General features: G+C 44.2%; 1 protein-coding gene across 3 annotated transcripts in view; it reads left to right on the forward strand.

The window, feature by feature from the left end:
- The window catches only part of igsf21a (immunoglobin superfamily, member 21a), a 300,524-nt gene that overhangs the window by 238,010 nt on the left and 45,850 nt on the right, over positions 1–16,664 (forward strand). The window lies entirely within an intron of this gene.

A 16,664-nucleotide genomic window follows, 5' to 3' on the forward strand; every position in this document is an offset into this window, starting at 1 on the left:
GTGCCACGTGTCTTCTTCCACTGCTGCACATTGCACGTCCCCGAGGACCCTCCTGTTTTCAACAGTGTAACAATGTAAAATCCTTTTTAAAAAGATGAGTCACTTTCCAAGTACGTCCGGACATTATTTTGTGAAATGAATTATTATTTTATTCATGATAATGGATGAATTAGCTTTTGCGTGAGAGAAGCATAAAATCAAGGTAATCAGTCGTGTTTGTATATTTAAAAAAAAAAATATATATATATATATATATATTTAAATCTCTTCTCCGTGGTCACCAATTTGTCTCTGTCACGGCTTCCTCATTAACAATCTTTGCGTGTCAGCTTGAAATATGAATTCACCTCCCCCGTCCCCCGGATCCGTGCATATTGTATCGATATTTGCCGAGCTGACGGCGTTTGATGTAGATCCCCCCCCCCCACAGACGTGTTGTTGTTGTTGTTCTCCCGGGCCCGAGGTAATTTTTCGACATCTCGTCCTCAAAATGAGGGGTTGTTAAAAATTGAGCACAATCAACATGTCACATGTGCAGCCAAGCCTCGCTGACGCTCTTTTCCAAACATTTGTCAGAGGTGCCCCCCCCAAAGGCATATTGGACCCAAAGCACTGTACTGTACACTGACGTGGGTGGTAGCGACGTGGGAGGTTTGCGGGTGGGGGTGGGGGCTGGAGTGTGTTTTGGAGAAGGGGAAAAGGTAAACAGGCCAAACAAGAACAGATTGCTAACCCTAAACCTCGCGTCCTTGGGCAAGAACAAATGGACTTAAGGGATGAGTATGCCAGTCACAGCATAATTAATGCCGGGCAGGATACGCGGTGAGTCCCATCTGCTCGCATGGATGAAGAGAAATAAATAAACAAATTTCCCTTTTTTTTTTTTTTTTTTTTTTTTTTTTTGGGTTCGGTCACAGCCTTCAAACTGTGCTGGCCCAATCCTGGCGTCTGTGCCCTTTGCACTCATTACAAAAAAAAAAAAGTTGGGGACTCGGGTCACGTGACTTGACTCAGATTTAATGTCACCAATTTTAGGAGTTGCTTATGTAGCGCCTCTCAAGTTTAGAATACAAAGGTGGCTAACCTGAGTTCTTTCCTCAATTAAAATTAGGAAGTAATCAATTAACACAATGTTAATTACTTTAAACTTCTATTACAATTTTACTGTTTACTTCTGTACTTATTCCCTCTCAAAAGGTCTCAAATAATATTTCCCCTTATGAGTAGACCTTATGAGTTATCCTAATTTAATTAACCCAATTACCAAATAAACTCCCCACTTTTTAACTGTCTTGCAGATAAATGATAGACCTGGTTATGTAACAAAAAGTATGAACATTTAATAACGAAAATAAAGGTTGGAAAGTCAAATCTGTATGCAAAACAAGCACTCATTCAAATAAAGTCCACATCACAGGTACACAATCCACACATGAACTAAGCTAAACTAATTTAAGGGCCCATACAAATATGAACACAGCCGGCAAAACAACAGAAATTCAAACCCCAATGTCTTTGTTTCAAGGGGCAGGAGTGACGAACATCGAGGGTTTTGTCCAGTGGTCCAGCCTCATCCAAGTCCCGACGGTCCGATCCGTTGCGAAGCTTTCTCCTTGCACTCCAATGCAGGCCTCGCTAGCCGATGCAGGCCTCGCTAGCGTTTGCTCGTCGCTAGCGTCCTCGTCTTCTTCCACGTGGTCCAACATAGGCCTCGCTAGCTGGCATTAGCTTGTCGCTAGCGTCCTAGCAGAGTTCCATGGATCCACTTAACCTCTGTATTAGCGGGTAACTCCACCACATTACGGCCTGATTTGAGTAGTCCACTCAAACGACACAGTATCAAAATTGAACTGTCAGCAGTCCTTGTCGAACACGTTGAACAATGTTGACAAATGTCCGCCTTTAACTTTTCTTTCTCTTCAAACCTTGCACTGCATCCTGCTTTTTTCTCTCTCCCTTTCTCTCCTGCGTCTCATCACCTCACTTCCTGTCCTTCTCAGACACTGGTTACAACAATAAAATGACAAAAGTATTTCTTTTCACAAATTAATAAAACTCATTTAAATACAAATCCCTTCAACAGAAAATGAATTCAGCACACCCTTTAACAAATATTCAACCACCTTGTAGATAGAAAACCTATTACCTAATTACTACTCTATTTATATTAACTTTTAACCATGGCGATTTTTAATTGGGTTACACTTATCTAAAATTCATGAAAGACTTGACTTTTAGACTTAAACTACATAACTTGACAAGTCTCACCTCTATATGTTAAAAAAAAAAATCTGCACTTTCAACACAGAGTGGCATTTGTTCATTTGTGTAGTCCAAAACGTTAAGTACAGTGTAGTATTGTAAGTATTGTGTATAAGTATTGTGGCGGAAGCGCTGGAGATTATCACGTTTAGGATTGTGCTTTTGCTGAAATCGGAATAATGGCAGCAAGCGAGGTCTGCAACTCAAAGATAAGAGAAGCAACACCTACAACTTCTTCCTTCATTCGTCACTGCGGTACCCACAAAGACAGGTCGGCTACGTTAACTTCCAAGATGAGCTAATTAATAGCGGGTCACACCTGAAGAAAGCTTCATGTTGGTGTTCTGTTTAAATAAGAAGACAATAAAGGATTAGACAATACAAAGACTGCTTTTGGGGCTATTAATAAAACTGTGTCCTTGCAAAGATATTAGTACCACCAACTACCGTAATTTCCAGCCTACAAATCGTGAATTTTTTTTTCCAAACGCTTTCAACCCTGCGGTTTATGCGGTGATGCGGGACTAGCGTTAGCGTTAGCATGGCCCCAGCATTGCGCACCTGATTATAATCCTCGGTAGCTAGCGCGGTGCTAATGCTAACGCCGCGCTAGCGTTAAACTCTTTCTGTGTAGCGAGGCTTATAACCAGGCGCGCCCTTTAGGCCGGGAAATTCGGTAATTCAGGAAGAGACAGTGAGTGCAAAGTCAGTAATGTGGAAACACCAATAATACATCATCCAACGGTTTTGTAACATGTTTTCAATAATGAAAAAAATATAGACTTATGCAATGTAAAGAAATCAACTGTTCGTGCATCATAATTCAGTTTGTTCAGTCGATCGCAGGGCACATGGAAACAAACAACCGTTCACACTCACAATCACACCTAAGGGCAATTTAGAGTCTCTAATCAATGCATGTTTTTTGGGATGTTGGGGGGAACCGAAGTGCGCGGAGAAAAACCCACACAGGCACGGCGACGATACAATTATGTGTGACATATTTCCCACATCTGACAAACGATGCTTTAAGTGCACGTCGGCAACAACCAAGCGGAGCCATACGTGCCGTCATATGGGAAGCGGACAAAAATAGAACACAACCTCCCCCTCCCCCACTATTGTAGCACGTTACGTCGTCATTTCCAACGGAACCAGCGTTATTTGCGGCCTAGCGCATGACAGTGATGCACGCAGGTGGTGCAAGTGTCCTAATATGACGTCCACTTGAGGGAGGCGAGGCAGCTGCCGTCGCTCAGTCACGCCTCAGCGATGCCATATGCTCTCCCATATGAACACACTGCCGCGGTTCTTCAAGAGATAAATCCCAAGATCACAGACGTGTCGGGATTAATGGGCTAATGGGCTAGCGGGCTACACGTGCGACCGGCTCGTTTTTTTGGTACGAGTTTTTTTCCGTCTGCGCACGCCGGAACACCGTCTTGGCGTCAAAGATGGCCGCGAGGGTCGCTGTGGTTTCCCTAATGGGTGGAAATCAATAAAGCAGGCTGGACAAATTGGAAATGCCGATACAATTGTGCACAAATATTGGTACAAGATATGGATTTGACATAGAACTTTTTTTTTTTTTTTTTTTTTAAATCCAGTGTTTTGTTTATTTTAATGTAAATTCTTCAGGGTCTACCAAAATACAATTGCTTGGATTTTTCACTTCAATGCAAGTTGAACTTTGTTTCCACTTAGCAACAAGTGGCCACAATATTAATAATTTGTTAAAATAGTTTTTGTCGTGAATTTCGACATAGAAAACAGATGAAATGTTAGCAGTCGGTTTGCTTTATATTGCCTTCACATGTAATAAAATCAAAGTCGTGATTAAAGGTCAAGTGTCATGAAATGGATGATAGTTGGTATATTATTAATGAAAAACCCACAGCCAATATGGTTCCATGTGTTTTTTCACCACAAAACATGATTTTGACGTATACAGCTTTTTGAAACTCCCGCCGTGAAAATCCTCTCGAGGGATTTGTTTTCGAGAAGAAGCACAAGACAGAGGCGCCCCCTAGTGGACTCGTTTGTTTCCATTAGTTTTACATCCGGGAAGGTAGCTCGTTGTTCCTTCGTGTTAGCCAAAATGCCGGCTCGTTGCATTGCTGGACATTGCTTGAACAGTCAGGAGAATGGATTTACCCTTCATAAGTTTGCAAGAGACCCGGTTCGTCGTGAAAAATGGATTGCACGGGTGCAGAGGATGAGAGCTTTGTGGGTTCCAAATAACAGGTAGGCAGTAGTGCGCCCTGGCTCGACAGTGTTCAATAACTACTGTGGCGGCTTTGAACATACCCCTAAAAGCAGCATGGCTCGCCTCCACCTCCTCCTAATATGCCACCACAGTGCAGAAAATCAGCCACACCGGCTGAGGCTCCGTGTTCGGCGGTGATTGCTTCTGCGAAGGCTGCACGTCGCCGCGATGCCTCATCTCCGCCGCGGAAGTGGATCGGACCGGGGTGAGGTTTGGCCGTGATCGCACATCATCTGAATATGGCTCGAAACAATAGTGTAATATTGCCCCGGTGACTTCACTCGGTTGTGTGGTGTTCTCCTTTTCGAAAAGAGCTTCTGTTTCAGACGGGCGCGTTTGTCTCCCATAGTTAGGGTGCACCGGGTGTTTTCATTTGCGAATGTCCGAGTGACGTCACTGACTGAGGACGCAGCCGATATGGCGACCACTTGACATTGAAGTGAATAATATTATATGCATTTTTATAACAATATCTCTTCTAGAATTCTTGTAGGGATAACACCCGGGCTTTAGGTAGAAGCTATTTTGGATCAATTTCATCGACTCCAATTGTATTTTTGGCTTCTGGTGTTCAGGTTGCCGCATCAGCCTCTCCGCGTGGTTTCATGTGTTGCTCGGATTAACAGAGTTTGGAGCCCGACCGCAGTTTGAGCATTCCCCAGTAGAGCTTCTAATTAGCATGTAGTCAGCCATCAGCGAACGGCCTAACATACATCGCCCGCAGCTGCCCGTCGGAAGTCGCCTGGCGTCCTCCGGCCGACGAGAATTGGCGAGATCATACGACTGGCTCAAGACTCAAGCAATTAACTTTGAATGGATTAGGTGAAAGAGTCAATTAACTTGTAAATTTGAATTTCTAATTGCTTAATGTGCAGTAATGGGTATTTCTGTTTCCATTTTTCACGCTTGACCTCTTATTTATGTCTTTGTGTCTGCAATTTGGAGTTGCCAGAGGAAAGAATATTCATCCAAAGTTTCCAATCCCCCCGCCAACGTTTGATTATTGCATCTTTGAAGCAAAGAGAGAGACAAATTGGATTTCTGTGTCGGTCCGAGTGAGCCTCGCTCGGAAGGAAGGACGCCGAAAGCTCTTGCGGCAACTTTGTCTTTTACCGTTAGCATCTCTCAGCTCGGCAGGTAATGGCATCCGTGGCGCCGGTCGCCAAGTGCGGACGCGGCCCCTGACTCTGTGGACAGTCGACACCTTACGACTTGTCTTCTTCTGTCTACGTTCTCTCCTGGCCAGAGGAATGTCAGACAATCGCCGCTATGTCTCCGAACAGCAGGGCGGAAGCAGTTGTGCTATGACGTTTACGTCCGTCCGAGAAAATCGTTCAAACGGTGCTGCTGAATTTTTATAGTCTGGGTTTGAGCCGAATCACCAAACTTTCACATTATCAAGCTCTGTAATATTTGCTTCATTTAGTCATATTTTGTTTCCCTAAATTTGGTTAATTCAAATTTTAGTTATTTTTTTTTGGCGTAAAAAATTATTCCTAAATTCATTTTTTGTGTCTAAACATTTGCACAAGATGCTGTAATAGGCATATGCTGTATTTAACATCTATTTAACTGAATAATTGATGGTAATTTCGTTAGTAATTTATACAGAGTATTATTTTTAAATAATGTATAATTATTTTATTATTGAAAGCTGTTTATTCAATATTTATTTTATGAAGTGCTTGATGATTATAATTGAATTAATTATCAGCAACCTATCTATGTTCTATGAATCCCTGCTCAAGGTTGGGATCGTGAGAAATTATAAACATGAGAATTTAAAAAATGAATGATGCTTTGACTAAAATAAGATATTTTTGCATGTTAACCGTTTAACTTTTTTCCTTTCTTCTGTTCTATTAAAGATCTGCCCGTTCTTTTATTTTTTTTAAGGTATCCTACCCCTCGTCTTGTCTTACCTTGACAAAGCCAAGCACTTATTAACTTTACATTAATAATCGGTATCGACTTTATCTTCTTTTCCAAAAAGTCCTCATTGTAAAGGCCGACAACAAAAGTACAAAACTCATCTAAGAGAGGGAAAATTGTCAATTTACAAAGGGAAAAAAGGGAGTTTTTTGGTGTCGTGTGGAAAAAAAACTAGTTCCTCGGTTCAATTTCATGTAAGATACTTATTTACATTCATCATCACAGTGAAAATAGATTTTTTTTTTAGGTGTAAAAATGTCTTCAAAAGCATTAAAACATAAAGTACGTTTGATGCCAGGACTTTGTCTGCTGGCATCTTAACATGGTTTTGACTGTTTTTTTCCAATTTTCTCAAAATCACTTCTTGGGTTCGAAAAATAAGCCGCGCTCGCTCAAATTGTCCTAATAGCGGAAATGTTTCCAAGCGTTAAGCGTCGCTGTCGACGCTGACGTATCCGCACCCGTTGTGAACATATCACACTGTGTAAAACGAGGCAGAACAGCGCCAATTGGGGTTGACAGCGCTTTGCGAACTGAGGCTGTTACAATACAGGATATTCAATCATAGACTCTGGCCAAATCCTAGTGAATCCCATTTTCTTCTAGCTTAGCAGAATAGGCGTAATATTGCTGCGTATTGTTCGAGTGACTCGCAAACACACTTTGAAGGAAGGCCTGAAAGATGTGAACTGAAGGCCGGGGTTCTTAGCCCGAGGGGATGTTTTGTGAAGGGGGAGCGTTTCTTGCGAGTCCGGTTTTCTCTGGAGGTTTAAATCCCATAATTATGAGGCCAAAGGAAGCGTGCTCGCCGGAGCAATAAACGTTCTCTTGTTCTGCACATCCGCCCCTTAACCCTCTCTTTTCACGCGAATTGATGTTGAGGTAAATGAGCGACGAGGCGAAGAAGAAGAAGAAGAAGAGGTGAAACGGGACATGGAGGGGAGGAATTGTGATGGATGCGAGAGGCTGGCCTGGGCTGGGCTATGCAAAAGGCAAGGCAGCGTAATGCTAAGGCGTCAAATTCCTCACAGAAGCGGATGAAATTTAACAGCTGAAGTTCCAAACGTGTTAACGTGTGTAACAGAAAGCAAGGAAGCACAATGTAAATGTGTGATTGCTCAAGCCCCCTCGGGGATAGGGACCTCGTCCATGCAAAGGACTGAATATTGTTTGGGATTGCATACGTCAGTGATTCCCAACTGGAGAAGAGATCGCGAGGGTGGACGACTTCAAATTCTTGGGGCTAACAATACAGAGCGACGGGGAGTGTGGTAAGGAAGTGAAGAAACGGGTCCAAGCGGGGTGGAAGAGTTGGCGGAAGGTGTCTGGTGTTCTATGTGACAGAAGAGTCTCCGCTAGGATGAAGGGCAAAGTTTATAAAACTGTGGTGAGGACGGCCATGATGTTCGGATTAGAGACGGTGGCTCTGAAGAAACAACGGGAAGCAGACCTGGAGGTGCCAGAACTGAAGATGTTGAGGTTCTCGCTCGGAGTGAGAGGGTTGGATAGGATTAGAAATGAGCTCATTAGAGAGACGGCCAAAGTTGGATGTTTTGGAGACAAGGTTAGAGAGAGCGGACTTCGATGGTTTCGACATGTCCAGAGGCGAGAGAGTGAGTACATTGGTAGAAGGGTGCTGCCAGGCTAAAGAGGGAGAGGAAGACCAAAGAAAAGGTTGATGGATGTGGTGAGGGAGGACGTGAGGACAGTGGGTGTTGGAGAAGAAGATACACGAGATAGGCTTAGGTGGAAAAAGATGACACGCTGTGGTGACTCCTAACGGGACAAGCCGAAAGGAAAAGAAGAAGTGATTCTCAACTGGTGGCTCACGGACCCAAGAGTGAGGCGGTGACCCATGGCGGGTCACGGGCAGACATTGTATATATGTATTTGGATTCCGTCTTTTCCTCACAGTACACAAGTGTCCCAAGTTCTCACATGGAACACATTAGGTCTACAACAAAATGTTACTTTTTTGCGTTCTAGCCCCTTGTTTACGTCATAAACAAATAGTGTAGCTCATTCTCAGACTAGCATATGCTTTTTTCCTGTACCTCAAACTAAAATACAAAAAAAAAAAAAGGTTTACTAGTGCTAGTCGCAGGATGTGCTACCCAAGTGGACGTCTTAAAAGAAGACTTATACCATGTTTCATTCACAGTTATATAGAATATTGTGTACAGGAATTCCGTCCTTGTTACTTTATACGAGCAATTTACGGGAATCTGTGCGACCGTTTGTTCTGGTACATTTCCATAACATATCACCGGGGGAAGGCCTCATTTGAAACCGTAACCAATACTAATCATCGAAACAGCGTCAACCCCATATGCTCTCATTTAAGAGTATAAGATCGGCAGCCAGCGTTATTGGCGTTAATGAAAACATAGCCGGCGCGTCTCATCTGCTGGAATCACATCAGCTGCACCTGTGCACACAAACTGGGTACACAGGTGCAGAGGACTCCCTTGACACGGCGTACCCGGTAATTGCCAGCACCATGTGCAAATTCTGTCTTGGCGTGCACATTCCAGCAAAATAATAGGGTTGAAAATAAAGAAACTGCAAGGAGTCACCTCTGGTGAAAGCAGGATTTCCAGCAAAAATGTTAAATCAATTCACGCGTTCACTCTCGGGCTTGTACATAGTCACAAAGTACGTTTTTCAAGAGTCTCTTGCAAGATGGGAGAGAAAGAAAAGAACACAGAGGTCGGGCCCGTTAGTACCAAAATGTTAACACGTTGTAATTTTTAGCCCCCAAAAGTTGATTCACCCATCCATCCATTATCTACTGCTTTTCCGCGTCGGGTCGTGGGGGAAGTAGTTTCAGCAGGGATACCCAGACTTCCCTTTCCCCAGCCACTTCTTCCAGCTCTTCCGGAGGGATCTCGAGGCGTTCCAAGGCAAGCCGAGAGAGACCGTCTCCCCAGCGTGTCCTGGATCGTCCTTGGGGTTTCTTTCCGGTGGGATGTGCCCGGAACACCTCACCAGGGAGGCTCCCGGCAGGCATCCGAATCAGATGCCCCAGCCACCTCATCTGGCCCCTCTCAATGCGGAGGAGCAGCGGATCGACACTGAGCCCCTCCCGGATGAGCAAGCTTCTCACTCTACCTCTTAGGGAGAGCCCGGACACCCTGCGGAGGAAAATCATTTCAGCTGCTTGTATCCGGGTCTTGTTCTTTCGGTCAGAACCCACAGCTCATGCCCATAAGTGAGGGTAGAAACGTAGGTCGACTGGTAAATTCAGCGCTTCGCCTTTCGACTTCGCTCGCTCTTTACCACAACGGACCGTTACAGTTCGCAGAACCACAGACGCTGCACCGATCCTTCTGTCGATCTCCCGCTCCATTCTTCCCTCTGGAGCTTATTCATTTGGCTTATTTTGGTGTATTGTGGCGAGACATCAAACGTTTCAAACTGACCAGATGCAACGATTAAAGCGAGTTTCGCCAGTTAGCGCTACCTTTCCAATTTTGCAAGGAGTTTGTCTTTAAACGTCCTTCGAACGGCCACATCGAGCCAACACGACGGACTCAGCGTGGCTTCTCGAGACTTTGCTCCGGGTTGATGCATAATTAAAATCGATACAACATTTTAAATATCTAAAAATGACTGACTGAAATTGAATTTACATTTACATTCTCGTAAGTGGAATACGTCACTCCGAGTAATTATCAAAAGCACCTTTGTCGCACTTCGTACAACTCGAATGGCATAAATGATGACCCTGCTTCGGTGGAGCAGTCCATGTGGATTGTGAGTCCCTGTCCCTCCGAACTTTGTGCTTGGTGCTAGTTTCCATGGTGACAAATGATCCATATTTGCTTTCCAAAAAGAAAACGCATTCAGGATGCACCACTGTATGTGCTTGATTTATTAAAAAAGGAAAACCGAAAAATTCCGAGCTTCAAGGATGGTGATGCTGTGTTGACTCCTCTGGGATTCATTCGCTGGGCGTGGGTTCACTCACTCATTGTATACAGTAACTATCCCCTCACTTACTCTCTGGTCCTTGTTGGTGTTGAGAATTTTCTCCCACCACCTCTATAACGCCAGGTCCGTCATCCTGGTCCTGCATGCCTTCTATCCCTGTCCTTACCAGTCCTATCCTATCTTGTCCTATCCTTCCCTAACAGGGTGTCACACTACTTGACCCATATAACAGTTGAATCCAACTTGTCACTGTAGATTTACGTATGTTAAGTATTAATTTACTTTCCTCATCTTGTTTACAGCTCTTTTCCTATGTTTCGTTACCTTTTTGTTCTTTAATTTTTTTTCTCGAACTCCCCTTCAAAAACGTGTTCGACTGAACAACTGCAGTTGTCGATAAATATCCATTAGAATAGAAAGAAATCGCAGTAGCATCTTAAAAATGTCCACTGTGACACAGTAAAATTATTCCGGCATAAGATTAATGAATTAAACACCTAAAACCATGGATGGATGGCCAAGATTGTACTTGAGGTGTGATTTAAAACTTCAAGGTTTTCAAGACAAGATTAGGGTCTTGAATTACATTTTTCAACCAGTGTTGGGCTTTTTCAGCATGAAGCCATTGTTAGAGTTCTAGGTTAGGGTTTAAAGAGAGTGATGGGGTTTCAAAGCATATGTTAAGAAGTCAACATACGGTTTCAAACCAGGGTTTTGATTTCAATTGAGAGTTTCAAGCCAGCATCAGGAATTTGAGCCACCCATCCATCCATTATGTACCGCTTTTCTGGGTCAGGTCCCGGGGGAAGTACGCAGACTTCCCTTTCCCCATCTACATCTTCCAGCTCTTCCGGAGTGATCCCGGGCGTTCCCAAGCCAGTCGAGAGACATAGTCTCTCCAGCATGTCCCGGGTCTTCCTCGGGGTCTCTATCCGGTGGGACATGCCCGGAACACCTCACCAGGGAGGCGTCCGGGAGGCTTCCGAATCAGATGCCCCAGCCATCTGGCTCCTCTCAATGCGGAGGAGCAGCGTCTCGAAACTGAGCCCCACCCCCCGGACGACCGAGCTTCTCACGCTATCTCAAAGGGAGAGCCCGGACACCCCGCGGAGGAAACTCATTTCGGCCGCTTGAGCCAGTGTTAGAAATTCCATGTAAGGTTTTAAGACAACGTCAGAGTTTCAAGTTAGGGTTTTAGATAAGATTAGGGTTTCCTCAAATGAGGCTTCAGTCAGGACTTTAGGACTGGGTTGTGAATTCATAAGGTTAAAACGGGGTTAGCCAGGATTCGGGTCTCAAAGTAGGGCTTCGGAACTGACAGAGTTTTGAATTTGGGTTTAAAGCCATTGTTAGGGCTTCATCAAAGGGTTTCAAATCAAGGTTTGTTTCTTCACATTTGGTTGCAAGACATTAGACATTAGTTTCGGTTGAAGGTTTGATACTTGGGATAAGAAATTAACCTGGGTTCAGGTTTCAATTTAGGACATAAAGCAGGATTCAGGTTGGAGAAATCCGTGTAAGGTTTTGAGCCAATGTTAAGGTTTCAAACTACATTTTCGAACGTAGGTCAGAGTTTTGAATTAGGGTTACAGGCATAGGTTAGGGATTCAAAGTCGCATTACAAGGCACTGTTAAGAGTTTCAATGTAGGGTTTTAAGCCAATGTTGGTGATGAGCCTGCGTTAGGGACCCACGCCAGGATTCCTGTCTCAAGTTAGGGTTGGAAAACGGGATTAGTTTCAATGCCTGTACATCATTGACAATTACCTCAAAATAATACATGCAATCTTATAATTTGTCTGGATGGTACACACGTTGAATTGATGTAGAATGTACCCTTAAGAGACAAGGAAAAAAATTCTGATGTATTTTTTTTTTCAAATGGAAAGTATCTGCCGCACTGACATTTTCGCAGAGATTTGAATAAATTCCGTCTTGAAGCCAACAGAAGGGACAAATGAATGTCACATCCGCAAGCGCGCACCCGACGACGTGCATCAGTATGATTAGTAATTCCCGGCAAAATAGACAAGGCGCACACAATCGGAATTCCTGCCGAGATGTTTCTACCTCGCCGCCGCCACGTGTAAGTCGAGGTGCTTTCATTATAGGAAGTAAGAAAGGGGCGAGATGCCCGAGTTGAAATTGTGAAATCTGAGCTTCAATCTTTCCGCGTCTTTAAAGAAAGCACTGACTTTAGTTTCTCCCAAAAAAGTTGCTCGGCTTTTTGAAATTTTTCCTTCCTCTGAGAACTTTTCCCGGCGTCTTCGCGCGGCCGGCTCCACTGTTTCGAACGTTTTTGTCGCATTTTGATTCGGGTGCGCGAGTGCGCGACTCGCTGGGAAATGGACTGAAGCGATTAGCCTTGAGCCCACTGAAGGAGAGATGCGGACGAGCGCCGTAATCCCTCACGGAAACTGTGTAGACGGTTTTATTCTGTCAGCGGTCCTCGGCCTCGCGCGGCAGCAAACAAGAGAGCGTCGTGATCAATTATTTATCCGCCCGGTTTATGCAGCGAGAAGTCAAGAGCACTGATTGTAGAGGCTCTCTGGCAAAGGTACTTGTCAGGGGAGTAGAAATGATTATCCTGCTGGCAAAGGCTTGGATTTGACAGTTATTGTTGTAATTATAAATATTATTATCACTTTCATGAGATAATAATAAAATTTTATCTGAATAGCGACAACAAAAACAATACGAAAAAATGTTTGTTCAAGTTAGGGTTATAAACCTGGGTTAGGGATGCAAAGTCGGGTGTCAAGCTAAAGTTTAGGTTTAAAACATGGAATATGTTTAAAATACAGGTAGTCCTCGGGTTAAAACTGTCTTGACCCGAGACGTTTCGACTTTACAACATCCGTCCACCGTCCGCCATTTTGTCTGGCTATTGCTTGTCCGTGTTTGTGCGCCGGGAGTATCTTCGGATTTTTCGCCCTCCTTTTTAGACATTATCGGCCCCAAAGAAGAAAGCTGTGACCGTGGAAACAAAGCTCAAGATCATAAAAAGATTGGAGGAAGGAGAGACACCAACACCACCAAGGCTTCAGACGTTCGGCCCTGGAGACAATTACTAAAGATAAACCCCGTATTTCAGCACATGTGAAGCGTTCCATTCCTATGTCGGATACAATGATCAAAAAAACAAGGTTCTTTGATACTTGTCGAGATGGAGAGGATTAAGGACCAGGTTCCTTGGCAGTAGCTAAGCACCGCCTCCCCTTCTTCTTTTCCATCCACCTCTCCGCAGTAATGCCAAGTACATCGTCTTCTTTATTTCAATGTGTTTGTTTTTTGTACAAAGTATTTTCATGTAAATTCTGACTTTAGTGGTGGAATCTGACTTAATTCGAGTTAAGTCACTACTGTAGGAACGGATCTGAGGACTCCCTGTAAAAGTAGAGATTTCATGGTAAGGTTTGAATCCATGGTTCTGGTTATGAACTGGTGTTTTAAAGTTATTAATTCATGGTTACGGTTTTGGAGTACCTAGTACCAGGCTTTTAATCCTAGGTGAAGTTTTTTAAGCAGGATTTCACTCGGTTTCAAATACGGATGTTCAATACCAAGTTTTTTTCCAATATGAGTATTCCCTCTTGAGTACTCACCAATAGAAACTACTGATACCACTTGTACTTTTGATACATAAAATTTTAATTCACTCACTGACAGATAATTGGGCGGCACGGTGCGGCTCAGCTGGTAAAGCATTGGCCTCACAGTTCTGAGGTCCCGGGTTCAATCCCAGACCCGCCTATGTGGAGTTTGCATGTTCTCTGTGTGCCTGCGTGGGTTTCCTCTGGGCACACCGATTTCCTCCCACATTCCATAAACATGCAACATTAATTGGACACTCTAAATTTCACCTAGGTGTGATTGTGAATCCGCCTGTTTTTCTCGATGTGCCCTGCGATTGGCTGGCAACCAGTTCAGGGTGTGCCACTCCTCCTGCTGGGATAGGCTCCAGCACTCAACCGCAACCCTCGTGAGGATAAGCGGTGAAGAAAATGGATGGATGGACAGATAATTGTGACTTCTGATTCACACGATTCACTGTTTCAAACCACCGCAGTGTAGCACCAAATACTGAGTCGGATTTAGTCCATGCCAGATATTTTTCATGTCATCATTTTCAAGCCTAGGTTTGTGTTTTTAGACCAAGGTTAGCATTTCAAGCAAAAGAGGCCAGGCTGCATCTCTTTGTCCGGGAAGTCTATTTTGTTGTCGTGGGCCAGTTAAGAAGACGCGCTCTCGTGCCGTGCCGGGTCGAGGCGGCTTGTCAGGAAGCTAATGGAGTGTCCTCAGGTTAATTTCCAAGCATATGAATCCCATCAATAAGCAATTAAGAGGTGTGGAAGCACAGCGGCGTGGGGGCCACTGGCGGAATCCCCAAGATGCCTTTAATCAATTAAGTGCTGTGACATGTCTGTTTAAGAGCGCCTCATAGATTTTACACATTAAAGCTGCGCACCCAAAAGCCATCAAGTTGACCTTTGTCGTTATCCCGCGGGGGCCGCACGAGCTGCAGTCCAATGATCGGTTCCGACGAGAAAGCCGGACACCCACAGTCACGTCGTCTTCCACCCGAGCCGTCCGGACAAATTCTCCAGGTATCGATTGAAATTCTGGCATAAAACACAAAGCTGACTGATGTGATGGACATCTTGCAGCTGCCTCTCTCTGCATTAGCGTCTGCGGAAGGAGTCTAAAGTCCTTTCATCTGAAGGACAAAGACTTTGTTTCCACTTCTCAACTGTAAAGTCAAGAGAGAGACTTTCAAAGCCCCACTCGAGTGGGCGCTTCAAACCTCAGCCAGGGTTTCAAGTCAAATTAAGGAAACTTGAAACCCAACTTCAAATCCCTGAACCAGTCTTGAAAAAGTAAGTTTAAAACCTGTCCGAAAACCCTAATTTGAATTCCGACTTTTGCAAATCCGTTTTGTGAATTTTCTGAGCCGCTTATCCTCGCAAGGGTCGCAGGAGTGGCGGAGCCGATCCCAACAGTCGCACTCACAATCACACCTAGGGACAATTTAGAGTCTACATGTCTTTGGGATGTGGGAGGAAACCGAAGTGCCCAGAGTAAACCCACACAGGCGCGGGGAGAACATGCAAACTCCACACAGGGCAGGGCCGGGCCGGGATCTGAAACCCCCCCCCCCCCCACTCTAACCGGTTGCTCCACGGCGCCACCCAATTTTGAACCCCAAAAATATGAGCGCAAGGTATGATGATGTTCACAGAGAAGCAAGCAACGGATTAATGGCAAAGAAAATCGAATTTTCAACATGCGGCCATTGAGTGCCTCGCTGTCGCGGGATCGAATAGGAACGTTAATATTTCATAGACAATAGGGCGGCTGATTCAGGGAAATATCAGCCGCCGTGCCGGCCCGAGTTCAGAGTGGATGGCCGAGAGTTTATTTCGACGCCGTGTGGAGACGTTGGGGGGTGACAGCGGAGAAATAAAAAGCATCCTTCAGCTTATATGAAAGGTTTTATTTTTATTAGTTTTTTTTTCATACAGCATATCATTTAAGGGGTTTTTCAGAGTCGATTAGAAAAGCTTTCACATCGCACCTTACCCATTGACAAGCGCAATAATCTCATTTTATATTTATCGTATTCATAAGCGGAGCATTAAAGATGAATTTGAAAGCGTAGCCATGGCATGATATTAAAAACTTTGAAGACCTGACCATAGATTGGAAACCTGTTGATGGCAAGCCTTGTCCTGGCTTGAAAACAATCCTTTCTGGAAATCCCATTTTAAAACCGATATCCTGCCTCAAAACCCTAACATTGGCCTGGAACCACAACCTGTGTTTAAAACCCTAACATGAAACCCGAACTCTGGGTTTCTTCGAGTTTGGGTTGCAAGCTAGGGTTTCAAGTTCAGACTTCAAGCTTTGGTTATGATTTCAAATACTGAGTTTTAAGGGTCAAGAACTTTTCGAAACAAGATTGAAATTTCAAGACAGCTTTTAATTTTATTTCATTTTCCTCTTCTATCTCCTTGGAGAGAAGCCTTTATGCGCAGCAGGCAACCTTAATGAGATTCAGTCCATGAAGTAAAAGATTTTCCACCTGATCAGCTTCATGTGACTCACTCCCCTCCAGCCCCCGGGGGTCACTCAATTCTGGATAAGTGTCAACACGCAACACATTGCAGTCCTCAATTTGTTTGCTCAAGAGCGCGAAGTACCAAAAACCCTCATGGTCCACCAGAGCCCTTACTTAGAGTAAATAAGGAAGTCTGCTATAATTGTTATACGTT

The sequence above is a fragment of the Syngnathoides biaculeatus genome, chromosome 10 (assembly GCF_019802595.1).
Source record: "Syngnathoides biaculeatus isolate LvHL_M chromosome 10, ASM1980259v1, whole genome shotgun sequence".
Lineage (NCBI taxonomy): Eukaryota > Metazoa > Chordata > Actinopteri > Syngnathiformes > Syngnathidae > Syngnathoides > Syngnathoides biaculeatus.